Source organism: Temnothorax americanus, unplaced genomic scaffold, assembly GCF_048541705.1.
Source record: "Temnothorax americanus isolate GAGA-0224 unplaced genomic scaffold, ASM4854170v1 Scaffold1, whole genome shotgun sequence".
Taxonomy (NCBI): domain Eukaryota; kingdom Metazoa; phylum Arthropoda; class Insecta; order Hymenoptera; family Formicidae; genus Temnothorax; species Temnothorax americanus.
Window position 1 is genome coordinate 6,366,495 of NW_027509230.1, and position 15,119 is coordinate 6,381,613.

A 15,119-nucleotide genomic window follows, 5' to 3' on the forward strand; every position below is an offset into this window, starting at 1 on the left:
GCGCGCCTGCATGTACGTATACATATTTGCGCATGCATGCGTATACAAGTCGTAGTAATGCATTGCCATCTTTAGGCCACGTCTGCCTAAACGCCGGGATAAGCCGAGGTCTTCGTAGAGTAGAGGGGCATGGGAAGGGGGCGGAGTTCCGGAGCTCATCAAGGTAATGCAGCTGGGATTATCCCGTAACCGAGTGGGTTCTTGACGAAGGGGCAAGGAGCACTGACACGGCTCCGGGGGAAAGAGCGAACCTTTCACAGTCCGGTATTAGTTGATCGTTTGATCAGAAGCCCGTTGAGATTTATAGCCACCTCTGACACGCTTTGTGTCCACTCGCTGGATAGGCAGCAGTCAGACTTAACTGCCTCGTTGAGCTGGGATGTTCACTCTGCCAGTTTTGTTACTTGTTTCGATATTTATATATCTTTATGTTATACAAAAAAAAATTAATGAAAGTGCTATTTAATTTAATGTTAATTGGAAATTTTATCCATTAGAGGGCCAAATAATTGGAATATTTAGTGGATGTACGTTGACTAAACTAATGCCGATAAAATCAGTTTCACACAGTACGTCTGCTCGGCCATTGCCAAATATATCTCCGTAGTTAATAGCTACACCGCCATCCCGGTGTCCCAATGTTGCCTCGTCGCCCCGACGGGCAAGGATAAATAAGTGCGTTTAACAGATTGATTGTGTACAGGGCACTTTGGCGAGATCGGCTACGACCCGGGGTACTTTTGCCGTCGCTGCACCGAATATAAATTTAGTGAATTTAAGTCTATCGTGGAGATTATCATCGATCGTTTTATACTCGAAATTTAACACTTTATTCCGTGACATTTATAACAGTATCATGCATTTTTAATTGTTTGAGAAAGATTTATAAAGTAGAGATTTATAAAATAGTCTTAAAAGAGAACGAAGGAAAAAAAGACATTTTACTTATTGCAAGACATAACAGGAGTACTTTTTAAATAAAATTATTTTTTACCCGTTTTATTTATACGATTCATCATTGGACCATGAAAAACAAGGGAGAGGCTCGAAGGACGAGACAGAATGAAAGAAATCGCTTTCTAAATGCCAACGCAAGACGCGCCCTATTCTTATCTCGCTCGACGACAGTTTGATTAAAATGCTCGTTGCCTTTTTGTTGCAGGTAAGAATCGAAGAGGCGTTTTCTGTTGACGGCGGCTCGTATCGCACATTTAATCGGTGAGTCTCCCGTGTGAAAGCAGCAAGGAGAAATTCGAAATTAAAGCGACCGTCTCGCTCCTGTTTATCTCGCTCATTGCCGATCGCGAAGTTGCATTTCGAGGAGCTCTTAATTACAGACTAGTCGGTTTTGGCGTGTCGATCGAGAATTTCGATTCGACATGTTTGATCTAAAAATTATCACCCAGAAATGTGCGTGATAGGTTGGGAAATCAGTCAATATCACGGAAACTGATATCAACTGAAAAATATCGTCAGTTCAAGTCAAACATTTTTACGTTTGAATTTAAGCTTTGCATGATGAGCTTCTGCGAAGATGAAGAAATTGCTGTCATCATGCTTTAGATATGTCAGCAGTCTGAGAAATAGGTATATGAAAAGAATAAATAATTGTATGAAAATCATAACGTAATTAAGATCGGAATTAAAAATTTTTAATATTCATATTTTAGTATTAATATCGGTATTATATAATTATTATTTATACATTATACGCTATATGTATATAATTTTTCATATTGTCAGCGCGACTTTAATATCAATTGAGAGATTGTGAATGTGATGTTTAATAACGGATTTGAACGACTGCATGTGACGTTGAAAATGTTGTTAAATGCAGCTAAGAATACGAACTAATGTCTCGCGAGCTTTTTCGTGACGGTCTTCTCTTCCTCCGCATCTTTCTGAGTGCGCTTCTCCTCTGGTGACAGTTAGCGATATCCTGAAACAAAAATAACAACGTCAGCGAAATCTTTAATCCCGAAAACTTCTTGATACACACAACTGTCAAAAATACGACGACAGTTGCAAATGAAGTAAGCACAGCGAGAGGACCGGGTATAGTTTTGATCGTAATTGGTATCGCGGAACAGCGGCAACAATAAACTTCGAGATATGCGCGAGTATCGACTTAACATGCCTTATTTTTTTTAGAAAAGATACGTCTAAATACAAAATTCAATTTGTCGCAATCGCGTAAGTTTTACAGTAGACAATCATCATAACAATTTGTTAACAATTGTTTTTAAAAGTACTAATAACGCATTTCGTAAAATTCCCGACGAATTTGTAAAATTGAGCTTATTGTTCTTTATTTCTCGGAGATTGAAAAAAAAATTTCAACCCACTCGGAGTTTCTGACCTTTTCGAATGGGGAAACCACTTTATACAATTTGACTTAAGGTGAGCGCTTTAGGCAGGGCACGGAATTCTCATCGGGGTTTTAGCTACGGGCACGGATACGTGTAATACTGAAATGGTAACACGCGCATGTTGTCGGCCACGTCTATCTGCAGAGAGGAAAGCAGGAATATCCATTTCGAGACATTTAACCCAACCGAATACTATCTTGAGACCGGTCGCGGTGTGCGGCGCTTCTAAGATTACCAGACAGTTTCATTATGCTTTACGAAAAGTCGCCACCGCGATGCTTCCTCCGCATGTGTTGTCACGTTGTCCCTCCCCCCTCATTCTCTTGCTAGACTTTCCGTTCTTGCACCCCCTCTTAAGCGCGTTCCCTAGTGTTCACGGTCTCTTCTCTTTGTGTCACGCGGAGAGGTCCTCGAGAGCTCGGGACCATAGTCGACGTCAAAACCGGAGATGAGAGCAACCGGGAAGAACAGAGACAAGATTTCCTCTTCGTCCCGAAGTTTTCTAGACGCTCGCCCGCGCGGCTGATGAGCGTGAAATAGAGTCGATACCGTTGTAATGAACGTGGGGGATTTCGTCGCGCGCATTACTTCTTTCTCTGGATCGTTGACGCATCAATATACAAGGTGCGTCTGAACAATCGTATTTCCATCCACGATAGAGTTTCACTCTCGACTTGCGGGAACAGTTGAGCGTGCAATGTGAAATCATGTTTCGATAGCTTTCCAGCGGAAACAATTCACGTTAGCAAAATATTCGACGAATTATTGAATGACACTTATTGATCTTATGACATTTATTGCGAGGAATTGTATGATTAATTTTTTTATAGATGGAGACTCTTAATTACTAATGTATTGCATGTCATAAAAGCTATGTATTTTATAAAGTACCTTATACATATTGTTAGTAGATGTGTGCAATGTCATTTGAAAGATAAAGTATAGCGAAGAAGATACTTTTAATGATTAATATATGCTCTGTTAGTGTCAAATAATTTAATTAGAATGCAAGATAAGATGAAACGAATTTATGTGTTTAAAGAATAGTTAATCTGAAAAATTTATTTTGAAAAATCGGTTGTTTGGTTAAATGCGAATATGTGCGCGTAGAGTGGATTTGGATGACAAAGACTGCAGTTTGTACTGACGTTTCACAATGTTCCAAGATTACACTATTTTGTATACCTCTGTCGTTTTTCCCGAAAGAATCGTAAATCCGAGTCTAATCCTCTTACGATCAACGTCATAAGAGGTGCGAAACGAGCAATATCCACTTCTTAAAGCTTTATACGGATAGAGGGAATGCCGCCTCTTTGCAAAAATATCTGTGCGAGTGTAACATTTTTGTATGCCATTTTTTTTTAATTTCTTGTGTGTTTTGCAAATGGCATAGATGGAATTACGCCAGTCTTGATAAGTGGAATTTTAATATCTAAAAGCTAAATTTCTCTTTTTTTATGTTTCTCTAAAATTTCGCGTTATATGTCGTTATTAATATGAAAATTATGTTTGTAGTACGCTTTTAAAGTTTATAAATACACAATATTAAGAGAAATACGACTATTATAATATATAAATACTGCATTTAAATTGTTTTATAAGATATTTATTGATTCATGATTATACAAACATATTGCAATATTTAATCTCATTTATTTATTTTTTGGATTTTGAATTAACCAGTTAATCAAAATAAAATCTCTAGATATGTCATACTATTTGGATTTGTTATAACAAAATAAATTTAATGATTCTGAACTGATAATAGCCTACGATATTTTCTATCGAATTATATAGGTATAATATTTGATTATATATTAATATTTCTTATTTTTTACAATGGAATACATTTTCTATTATATATTTTTACTTAAACGCGTTATTCTTATTTGATTTACCTGTACAAAGATAGAAGTAAGGATTATTTTTAATAAAGAATCGGCACAAATATTTCGTGAATAGCGCGACAAAATGCAGGAAAAATTTACGAATTGTTCACATATTAATAATCGTTTTCGGAAAATTCTCTTTCATGGACACGGTCTTAATATCATGCGGATAAATGACGTCGTGGATTAATCGAGCATATAACGTTGCGTCAGCGGGCATATTACGTGCAAACCAATCTAACGACCGAGAGTCATTAACGACCGAGAACTTCACAGAACCCCGAGATACTATGGGCATACACCTGCGTGTACATTTCCGCAGAGTTACCAGCGACACCTCTTCCTTCTCTCCTGTCTTTAAGCAAACGCGAGCGAAACTCTGCCACGTAGATGCATTCGCATCCGACGCGTTCTAGTAATCACATGTTTGCCAACTACAATCATTTACTACTTCTCCAACATCCGAATGAGTGGAATCGCGTGTGATTTCGCCAACCACAGACTTTATACAAAGCGAGTAAGGTTTAGAGTAATTGGTAAGAAATTGTAAACAATTTCAGGAAGATAGAGGAATGAATAAACTAACGTTTCAGAGAGATAAATTCACAAATATATCTTATTATTATAAGAAAAAGTTTACACGTTATACAAATGTATTCAATATTATGTAAATTGTAGAGGCGATTAAATTACATGCTTTTAATAAATGTGTCAAATTACAGAATTGGTATTGGAGTTATGGGTAATAAATTTATAAGAGATACAGCGTACAGAGTTTCGTAACTAAATTATTATTACATGTTTTCAGTATAGGTCACATGAAAATTTATTTTAATTAATTAATTTTAATATTTATTATTTCTCAAATTAAGAAATAAACCTGTTAATTTTATACGTTAAAATATTGCTTTACACAGTCGCCAAATACTTTCTTTCGTTGAAACCGTTAAACATGATTTTCATCGATAAGAAATCTTGCATCTTGGCAATCGGTATGACGATGGTAACTCTCTCTTATTAATGCCATTAATCACTTGATGAAGAACTGGCCACTGGGAAGAGAAAAATAAGGGCGGTCTGGGAAAAGGGAGAAGGATCCGGTAAATTTATCGCGCTGGTGCATTTTTCCTGGAGTACTTTTCTGAAGACGAGAGTAAGACGGTATGGAGCACATCGTATCGTTTTGCTGCAGTTTCTCGCCGATTTTTTCGTAGATTTTAGTAGATTCTTGGTTTTCACAGTCGAGCAGAGAGCCTGGCGTTGCTTTTCGAGGCAAATCCGAGGCCTTCTGTCCTCGATAAAAATTCATTTCCTTCTTTTGATTTACTCCAAGCACTCCGACCAACTCTTCTCGGCGCGTCTCTTTTCCTCTTGCCCTTGTCCTCACTTTCCCGCCATCTTCATGAAGTGAATGAGATAAATGCATGGGAAGCGCGAAGCGTTCTTACGACTGGATATAAATTTTTGCACGAAAAGACGCGCGAATAAAATTCTGATGGAGAGCGATTCTCAGGGTGAATTTTGCAGGGTATGAAATCTTGACGAAATGTTACATCGCTAAGTCGCTAGGTATGATATTTGACGAACAGTAAGCTAGTGCTTATTATACTTGAAAATATACCATTATTAGATATTAAAAAATTAATAAACTTTCGAGAACATTTTGAAAACCATGTAATTGAAACAACATTGCAATTGAATAAATATTATAATTGTAGTTATAAAGATTAAAAATGTAAATGTAGAAGAAATTATTTTTAATATTTTTATGAATTAAGAATGTAACATTGTAATTACATTGAATATAAGTTGTTTAATGTATTCTGTTAATTACGTGTTAATTATCTTATTCACAACTCTCTTCGAAAAGCAAAAAATTTATATAAATTTAATTTTTTAATGCTTTTAGAAATACAATGTATACACATAAATGCATACACATATATGCATATATGTATATATAATGTTTTTACAAGTATAATAAGAATGTTAAAACACTCAACTCTCTCTCTTTTTCTTTATTGTTCATTTTCTACGACCAGATATTTTACCATCCTTGCGCTTTTCATCAATTAGATAGTCTCAGATTATTCATTTCCAGTTTAAATCTATTTTGATTGTGAAATGATTGTCACTATCTACTATTGCATGAACTAGCAAGTTTATATCCGCCGATCTTATCATTGCCTCGGCGAAAAAGGCAGACGCGTAAAATACTGTCAATATCGATTAAGGCTTATCTCTTGAGACTCCAAGACTCTCTACGGCGGACAGCTCTTCTCGGTGATGTGTAGCTACTGGGAGGATCTTGAGGGTCGCTGATGGCGCAATAGCTCGTTTTCGTGCGCCCTATTAATTACGAGGCAACGGCTCGCGTGATTCGAGCTATTTGCCCATCCACCCATGGCTTTCTTGATCCGACCCGCTCGCGTTTCTTCTCTCTCGTTTGCTTTCTTCCTTCTTCCTTCTACCTTTCTTCCAACGTCCGACCTCGGAGAACTTTTCGAACGAATTGCGAACAACTGAGTTCGGAATGAATGAGTATTGAACGAAAAGAAAGACTGAAACGAGAAGGAGACCTAGATGAGAGTGGAGGGGAGAGATGTCCTCAGTCCTCACGCCTCTCGAGCACGTCGAATGTCTAATATTTTAGAAAAAGTTTCAAGCTCCTCGTTTGGCTAGGTTACGGGAGTGAGGCAGGAGACAGCGGACAACTGTCGGAAGAATATTGGGAAGTGGTTTTGAGGTAGACAGCCGAGGCGGGTTGCCCGGGATGAGCCATATTGCGGGAGATAAGTATCGAGCTCGAGAATCGCGACCAAAAATCCCAGCAACGTCATGCGGGAAAGGGCGAACTGGGTCGTGGAAGAGTTTCCACTGCGGTCGAACGATGCAATCGAACGGTCTCTTCCTCCCTTTTCCCGATTCCCTTTCTCCGCGCGCGCATCTTGCATGCGGGCCTCCCGAAACTCGGCTACTGCCCGACAACGAAAACACGCTGCCCTTGTACTGTCACTGAAACAAATACTGATTGCGGAAGGCGAGTTAAAAGGAATCGAAGGCTGCGTCGGCATTCTCTTTCCTTCGGTATCGAGGTTTCCAGAAGTACGAATCCGCTCATCGATCCCGCGACCGAGTTAATGGTACTTTTTCATTCATCCAATTTCAATGTTGCGATCTTGAATATTGTGAGAATTCGGTTAAAATGAAAATCATTGGAACTACGTTTTTACATAATATAATCTAATTAACATCTAATTAACAATTCTGAATATATTTGTAAAATTAAGAAAGGAAAATTATTTTTTCACGACGTGAATGGCTAGAGAAACATCGACGTACATTCAGGAAACATTTTAATCTCACAAAATTTTGGAGTGAATATTTTTAGACGGTTCTTATAAAATTTCATGTTCGAATTGTTTCTATTATAAGTTTATTAAAGTGCAGAAAGTTGTTAAATGAATATGTTATGTGTAACTTAACTTACAAGTCGATATTGCTAAGACACAGAGCATAATAAAATTATAGCATTTTATTTAAATGCGTCGTTTAAGTTGTTCGTGATGAGCTTCTTTCAAATCAAATATTTAAATTGGTTCTCTGCTTCGCATCGTCACAAAGATGGAGAAGCGTTTCACTTAGCAAGATTTACACAATGTGTACGATCCGATTACGTTAACCTCTCGTCGATCTAGTCACCGAGCGGAATATACATTGACTGAATAAGGACATCCCCGAAGGAAAGGGCAGACCTTCCCGTGTGGCGCGATAACTCAGTTACGTGCCAATATCATGATTACACGTCATCCTCGCCAGTCAACGGCCTCTAGAGTAATGATTATTGTGGGACCGTCGAAGCGGTTACGGGATCGCATTGACCAGCCAAATTTCTCGAGGCCAGTGAATAATCCGTCATTCGGTCGCCGCTAACCGTTTCCGCGGTAACGCGCTGTTATTACATCATAAATACGTAACCGCGAAGATATGATAATGGAAGCCGAAATGATTTCATATGCGGAATGGAAAACGATTAATGGACATTTGTTGGATCGCCATTCATTCTGGTTTTAAATTTCGAAATTAATTTGTTATTTTTTTTTAATATCGGGCCTTCGCGTATTCAGCATTTATTTGATAATATAAATCTGATTTGGAAATTTGCCTCAAATCGATGCGTTTGTATCGATTTACACATATATAGATACGTTATATTGAAATTTATAATATTCTCTAGAGCTTGGACTTCATCACTTTTTGACAAAAAAACGAAGCATTTTTTTAATATAGATACAATATGTGTGGAAAAAGAGCTGCAATGCGAGCAATTATAGTTAACGATGATTGACATCGATATAACTAACATTTCTGCATATCCATGACGCAGTTGGAATATAGAACTGTCGAATATAAATTATTTACATATGAAATTATTCAATAGAAGCTACCGTAAGAAATACCCAGGCGGGACAATACAAATTTATCTGCTATCATAAGAGAGTCGATAAATTCCGAGGTTATCTTCAGTGTTATCTTCCGACATAGAGACGTCTCTACACAGCCGGTGCGAGGATATTGCCAGCCATTGTAGTCGCGTCTGTCGTACGACAGAAGGAAACACGCGCCAATGCGGTTTTCCCGCCAAGTTCATTCAGCGTTTCGCTTTGGACGCAAGCCAAATGCACGCGAGCAAGCAACGTTCGCCTTCCCTTTTGCCTTGCCTCTCGCAAGCGCCATCATCTCGCTGTCTATTGGGAATCCTGCACTCCTGCGCTATAGCGCTATCGCCGGCATCCCTAACTCGTAGACCGAACGGCGGACAAACAAACCAAATTTCTTATCTCTTTCGGCGATAAGGAAAAAACGTAATACCGATATTGATATACGTAATTTCGTGGAAGTTTGACCCGGGTTCTTACGACCCTAAATGGTCGCCTATCCCCTTCGATAACCGTGGTACCATTCGACCTTATCCGAGAAGCTTCGACGGCACATTCCGGAGTGACGATATTTTCCAAAAACGGCGATTCTTATGGCAGCTTCTCTCGCGAGTGGCGGTCATTGCGACAGTCCGCGTAGAGAGTCCATAGTATTGGCGGCCAGCCAAGTCACGTTGCGGCTCAATGAAATCTTTCTGGGTTAGGTTAGATCCTTCCTTCCGCGTTAAGCGTAGGATACGTTCACACCGAGACGGTAGATGAGCGAGAGAAAGGCCCCTGGCTTCCTGCCAGCCAAGCAGTAGGGCCGAGGAAACAGTTGGCTACGGGATCCGACGGCAGTAGTAGTGATCAATATTGGCCGGACTCCGGTTCCGATCCGAGCGAGGATTCGAACTACTTGCGTGGCGGGTCATCGCTGTTGCGTTATCTTGGCAGCTGTCGATAGAATATCAGACAGAACGGACTTTGCAGTTGTCAGGTCGTTTTGCTTTAAATAGTTCAATAAGTGTTGCCCTCGATCTGAAATTAAACTTATGTACGTAATATCTCTGACTGCTCTCTAACTTCTTGCTTCAAGTTAAGTGTAAGCAACGATAAAAATAAAATCTACCGGTTATACAGTCAATTGACGGAAATCAATACGTGACGATATATGACATATTAAGTAGAAGAGAGGAATAGACTTTGACAATGACTCAATGTAGACAAATAAAAATTTCACGGCGTTGTGTGGTATTTCGTACAACTTGTCCGCGATTCTACCGAGGAGATCTGATCTTGTCATCAGCTGGGAGTAACTCGCGGACGCGTAACAAGTAGCCGCAAGGTTCACAAGCAACATCTGGCGGCTCGCGCGAACCTCTTCACTTCCGTGTGCTGATCTCCCTCGCTGCCATCCCGCCGTCAAGCGAGCGTGGCTTGGCATAGGCAGTCAGGCAGTCAGCCTCTCTCCTGGCATTAAGTATTCCCGTTGGGTCGGCATGGCGAGAAGGTTTTGCGGGGAAAGAGGAGGGAAACGCCGAGGGAGGAGAGGCTACGAAAGCGGCTCGGAGCAGCGTGGCGCGTCGGTCGATGCTGAGGTGTGCTGCTGGTGAAGGAAGGAAGGAAGCGAGTGAGAAGGAGAAGAGCCTGTATCTCCCCTCCTCTCTCTCTCTCTCTCTCTCTCTCCTTCTCATTCTATCGCGCTCTTCTACCCTCCTCCTCTTTAGGATAGCTCTTCCTTCGTCTTCCTTTAGAAACGTACTTCCCCTCGAGCCGGTGGCAGCGCCCCGGGGGCGCCTGCGCGCCTCGGAGGGGTAGCGCTCGCTCGAGGGCGGAGGACGTGAAAGAGCGGGATGAAGGGGCCCCTTCCCGGAATACCTACTCGCCCCTCTATCCGGCACCCTACTCTGCCGTCACCACCCGCGCGGCTCCTCTCCACCTCCTCTCGCTACGGCTTCACTGCCCGGGCCTCTACGATCGCCCCATTCTGTTCTCGGCGTCACAGCGTGCAGCATTGAAACCCGACGTACGGTGACGGAAGAGCGCGACGACGACCACCTGCCTGTGTGCTCCGCAAGTCGATCTCTCTCCCTCTCTCTCTCTTTCTCTGTCTCTCTCTCTCCCTTTTTCTCTTTGTCTGTCCTGAGTGCTCCGTCTCGCTCGTACCTTCCCAGTGACGGTGATAACGCGAAGGATATACGAGGAATCGTCTGATACTACGTTACCGGTTCCACTTCAGTCAGACGGAGGCGCGCCGATCCAGGGAAACTCGTTGGAAGAGGGAAAGCGCACACGCAAAACCGATTAGTACTCTCAACTACCGTGGTCTCGTCACGTTCGCGCGTTACATCGCCCGCTGAAGGCCCGAGAATCATTTCAAGTGTCTTCCGCATCTTCGCAAAAAAGTGTCACGCTCGCAGCGCGAATCCACCAGTCACGTCTAGATCCGGTGTGAGAAAAAGTTGTGAGAGAGCCGTCGAAAGGATCCTCCAAAATAGATCCCTCCATGATCGATGGTTTACATCTGTCTGAGGTCAACTTGACTTTTTGTAAACAAGTATCATCGTGCAAATAGCGCGGCGGATCCTTCAAGATAAATCTTGACTTTTAGTGAATACAGCAAGATCCACGGAAAGTGTCGTGAATTCGTCGTATTCGTGTTAGACGATCAACCTCGTACGAACAACTGGTATACGCGCGTGTGTGCTCGACAACCCGCGAACCCGCCGCTCGCAACAGCCGGTCGATCAGATCGGATCCGATCGAGACACATTCGTCCCGGTTTCTCTGCCGCGCCGAGGAAAAGCACCGTGCCGGCCGCACAGCACTCGGTATTTCGCTAGTGGTACTGGGTGACCCTGCGAGTTCTTTCAACCCCTCGGTGGTCATCACAAGTTGTACACGACGGCGGTCACTACGTACATCACGCCGCTCATCACCCCCGAGAAGGTACGGTGCGTGCAGCCTTTTTCTTGGTGAATCTTCTCACCAACTCTGTGCGCGAACCAGACTTCCCCATCGACAATCCCGAAGGACCTCGCGAGCTTACGAGTACCGCGAATGTCGCACGCGCGCGCCCATGTGTATGCGTCGCGCGAGTGTCGGCTCCAACCGTATACGCACCGGGTAGCACAAAATCGTATGCGTGTGTGTATGTGTGTGTGCGTGTGTACGAGTGCGGTATGCGTAGGTGTAAGTACGCACGCGTGTATGAGCATGTGTGGGTTTGTGTGTGTGCGTTGGCTGGGGGCATGTGTGTGGGTGGAGCTTGATCGTGGACGTCATCCGTCGGACAGAGGCGGACCAACCAACCGGGGTGTCGGATATTTTCTCCCTCTCTGTCTCTGTCTCTCTCTCTCTTTCTCTCTCTCTCTCTCTCTCTCTCTCTCTCACTCTCTCTCCCTATTCCCTCTGCCACCCCTCCCACCTCTTCCTTTAACCCCTTCTCTCTCTCTCTCTCTCTCTCTCTCTCTCTCTCTCTCTCTCTCTCTCTCTCTCTTTCTATCCTAGTTCCTCTTACTCGTGCACTCCTCGCAACAATGTGCAGTGACAGAAATGTTTCACTGAGATGACAGCGGACAACTTCGTCTCGTACGATTCGCCCGTTTAGGTCTATTATTATTTTCGAAATTTTTCTCGGCTTCCGTTCTGTCTACATAGGTAGATGACGTCTACTCTCTCGCGAATGCGCCTACGATATTCGAGGCAAATTTGCACGGTTCACTCTCGTAAACGACGACGTTGACGACGAACTAGTTTTCGTTCAAATTCATCATCAGCTGTCATTACCAAATGAAGTTTAATGCGGTCAGCTATTAACTTTTTGAAACGTACAAGATTAATGTGACATATAACGCTATCTTGTTATTCGAAAATCACACCCGTTGTCTAATTTTACGTTCTAAAATCGCTTCGAGGAAGGAAATATCATTTATATATTTTATTTTGATTTACTTATTTCGAATCAATAATAGTAGAAATAGAGAACGATCCTACTTCTTTTTTAACATTTAATACAAGTAATTTATTTTGCAAAAATATTGTAGCTATTATATATTTATCTGTTACTTTTTTTTTAAATAACTCATTTGATGTAATCATTGAAAGTGAGCCGAATAAAATTCAGTTTATATTGATTTTCATTTATATCGAGCCTGAAATATTTGACTATATTGAAATAAATTTAATTTTTGACTTTATATTATTCGAGCTTGTTGGATTTAATAGTTTACCTGATTTATTTACAAATGGATCGCAATTACACTGGATACCAAAACAATTATTATTCTTCTTTATAGAAGCAAACCTATTAAATTTACTCACATCATGTATTATCTTCATTTTACTTAAAATACATATAATCTTTTTTTATTTATCACAATTATATTAGACGATTGAACTATATACATTAACTTGTTATTTGACAATTAAGAGATAGTTTAAATGAGAATCAGAAAAAAATTATGCCATAAAGAATATTCCATGAATAAAGTCGTATAAGTGAAATGATTGAAGCTAAATTTCCAATCAAAAAATATTTATCCAATTTTCCGTTCGAAGATGATCTCTGAGAACGACATTGCGAGATAATAGGAATAAATCCTGCCTGACTGCGTTACATTCCGAACGATAAACTCGAAAGAATTAGTTAATTTTTTTAAACAAGTACCGCGTGGTAATAGAGACAAAGTTTCCAAAAGTATTATGGTTTCTTCGCGCGCTTTTAATAATCTCGCCGCGTCGGTGCGTCAAATCGCATGAAAGAAATATTAATGGAATTAATAAGTTGAGTGGTCTGACGCGGATGACGGTGGAGAGAGGCAAGGTAAGCGAGCGCTATTTCCCTCTCGCGCGCGAAAGCGCTCCGGTTTCTTATTAAGGACTCTCCATCCTCCCATACAAACTTATTATCTTAAGTCCTTCGCTTCTCAAGGCGGAACGATAACGAGATCGTTACTTTCGAAGCGCCTTGTGGCAGCCGTCCAGCAGGACTTGCCTCTCGCTTTATCTCTTTTTCATCCCCGCTATCTCTTCGTCTCGTTCTGCTATCCGCATTGATTCTCTCGCCCTTTCTAGTTTCGAATCGTTGCTTTATATGATCATCCGATGTCGATTACATATACGTTTATGAATAGCTATCACGAGATATGTTCATTATTTCCGCTTTACTTTCGCTGTTGTTTATATTCTTCTTCTTCTTCTTCTTCTTCCTTCTTACAATCGTCGAAGCTTCTTGTTACATGCTTTTCCTTAACATTTTGTATTCAGTTTGGCTGTACCAAGGGTTTATGAGTATCATGATTGCAGAATGGAATCGAAAAGAGGAATGGATTGCCAATTAAAAACTTATACTTTTTTTACTGCTAGTTTACTAATTTTGCTTCTTTAATTCATCTCAGAAGGAAATTAATGCCTACAATTGTACTTGTTTCACAGTCAGGTAGCGAATTATTTCCAATTTCATCTCGTTGTTGTTATATTACGTTGTATATGGGGATTTATATAAACTTAAATATCTTCGCTTGATACTACTTTTCGCTTTTCGATCATTGCAAGGCATTTAAATAGAGTTCTTAAAACTTCCTGCCGCATAGACGGAAATTGCGGTAACGCATTGTCACGCGAGATAATCGTCACACGAACGATCCATCCACCCTTATCTCTACGAACCTTCACACCCTCCTCTTTTGCTGACCTATATATCGCATCGCGTTGTAAAATTCACCGTTGTCTGAAATACAATCTCTACTTCAGACTGTGTGTGGGGCACGATTTTACAGTCCCGCCCAAGACATTTAATATCTTTTTAATATCGCGAGCGTAGCAACTCATGAGACCCGCGAGTAAGAAAGATAAATATTTTCCGGCGAATCATAGATATCCTCAGAACATAGTTATTATGTTATTGCTGTGACGTTGCCCTAAAGGAAAATCAATATTTTCCAATATACAAATGCGAATTCCTTTTTTTCGCCGAAGTAGATGGTAAAAATCAGTAATGTTTCGCAAACAACGATTACAGCCACGGCTTTTTCCAATAAATTATCGACATTTCTGGAGAATTATAATATACCGTCGCCGTTTGTAATCACGAATAAACGTTTCTTTCGTCGATACTTCCTTCAATGCTAAAAATAGCTTGGCTTGGGGAAAATTAATATATTGTATAGTATTAAATTAGCGGCGCACGACTAATTAAAGTTTAACAAGTGAAGTTTAACAAGTGAGCACAAAGTGTCTTCAAGAATGTGTTTCTTTCCATCACTTTTATCGCGAAAATATCCTTTGACACATGTCAATGAGTGGAAGAGATTTTGGATTTAAAGCGGCAATAACGAAACGAGGCGTTATTACGCGAACGGAATCCTAAACTGCGCCCCTTTAAAATTTGACGCGTTAGGACGCGGAGGGTCATTTTTCCGCTGAGCTCCCCACAGCGA

General features: G+C 40.8%; 1 protein-coding gene and 1 long non-coding RNA gene across 14 annotated transcripts in view; one reads left to right on the forward strand and one right to left on the reverse strand.

Annotated features, from left to right (window-relative positions):
• Rbp6 (RNA-binding protein 6) overlaps positions 1–15,119 on the forward strand; it is a 634,317-nt gene that overhangs the window by 415,208 nt on the left and 203,990 nt on the right. The window contains exon 1 of one of the 11 annotated variants that reach the window (XM_077406198.1): positions 10,650–11,628. The exons of the other annotated variants lie outside the window; for them this stretch is intronic. The gene's annotated coding sequence lies outside the window, so the exon portion shown is untranslated. Of the gene's footprint in view, positions 1–10,649; positions 11,629–15,119 lie in introns of those variants that run through there. 11 annotated transcript variants of the gene reach the window in all.
• The window catches only part of LOC143897511 (uncharacterized), a 218,694-nt gene continuing 204,742 nt past the window's right edge, over positions 1,168–15,119 (reverse strand). For 2 of the 3 annotated variants that reach the window (XR_013256940.1, XR_013256941.1), the window contains one exon: positions 1,168–1,939. This is a non-coding gene — a long non-coding RNA (uncharacterized LOC143897511). The remainder of the gene's footprint in view (positions 1,940–15,119) is intronic. The other variant, XR_013256942.1, reaches the window with a different exon arrangement.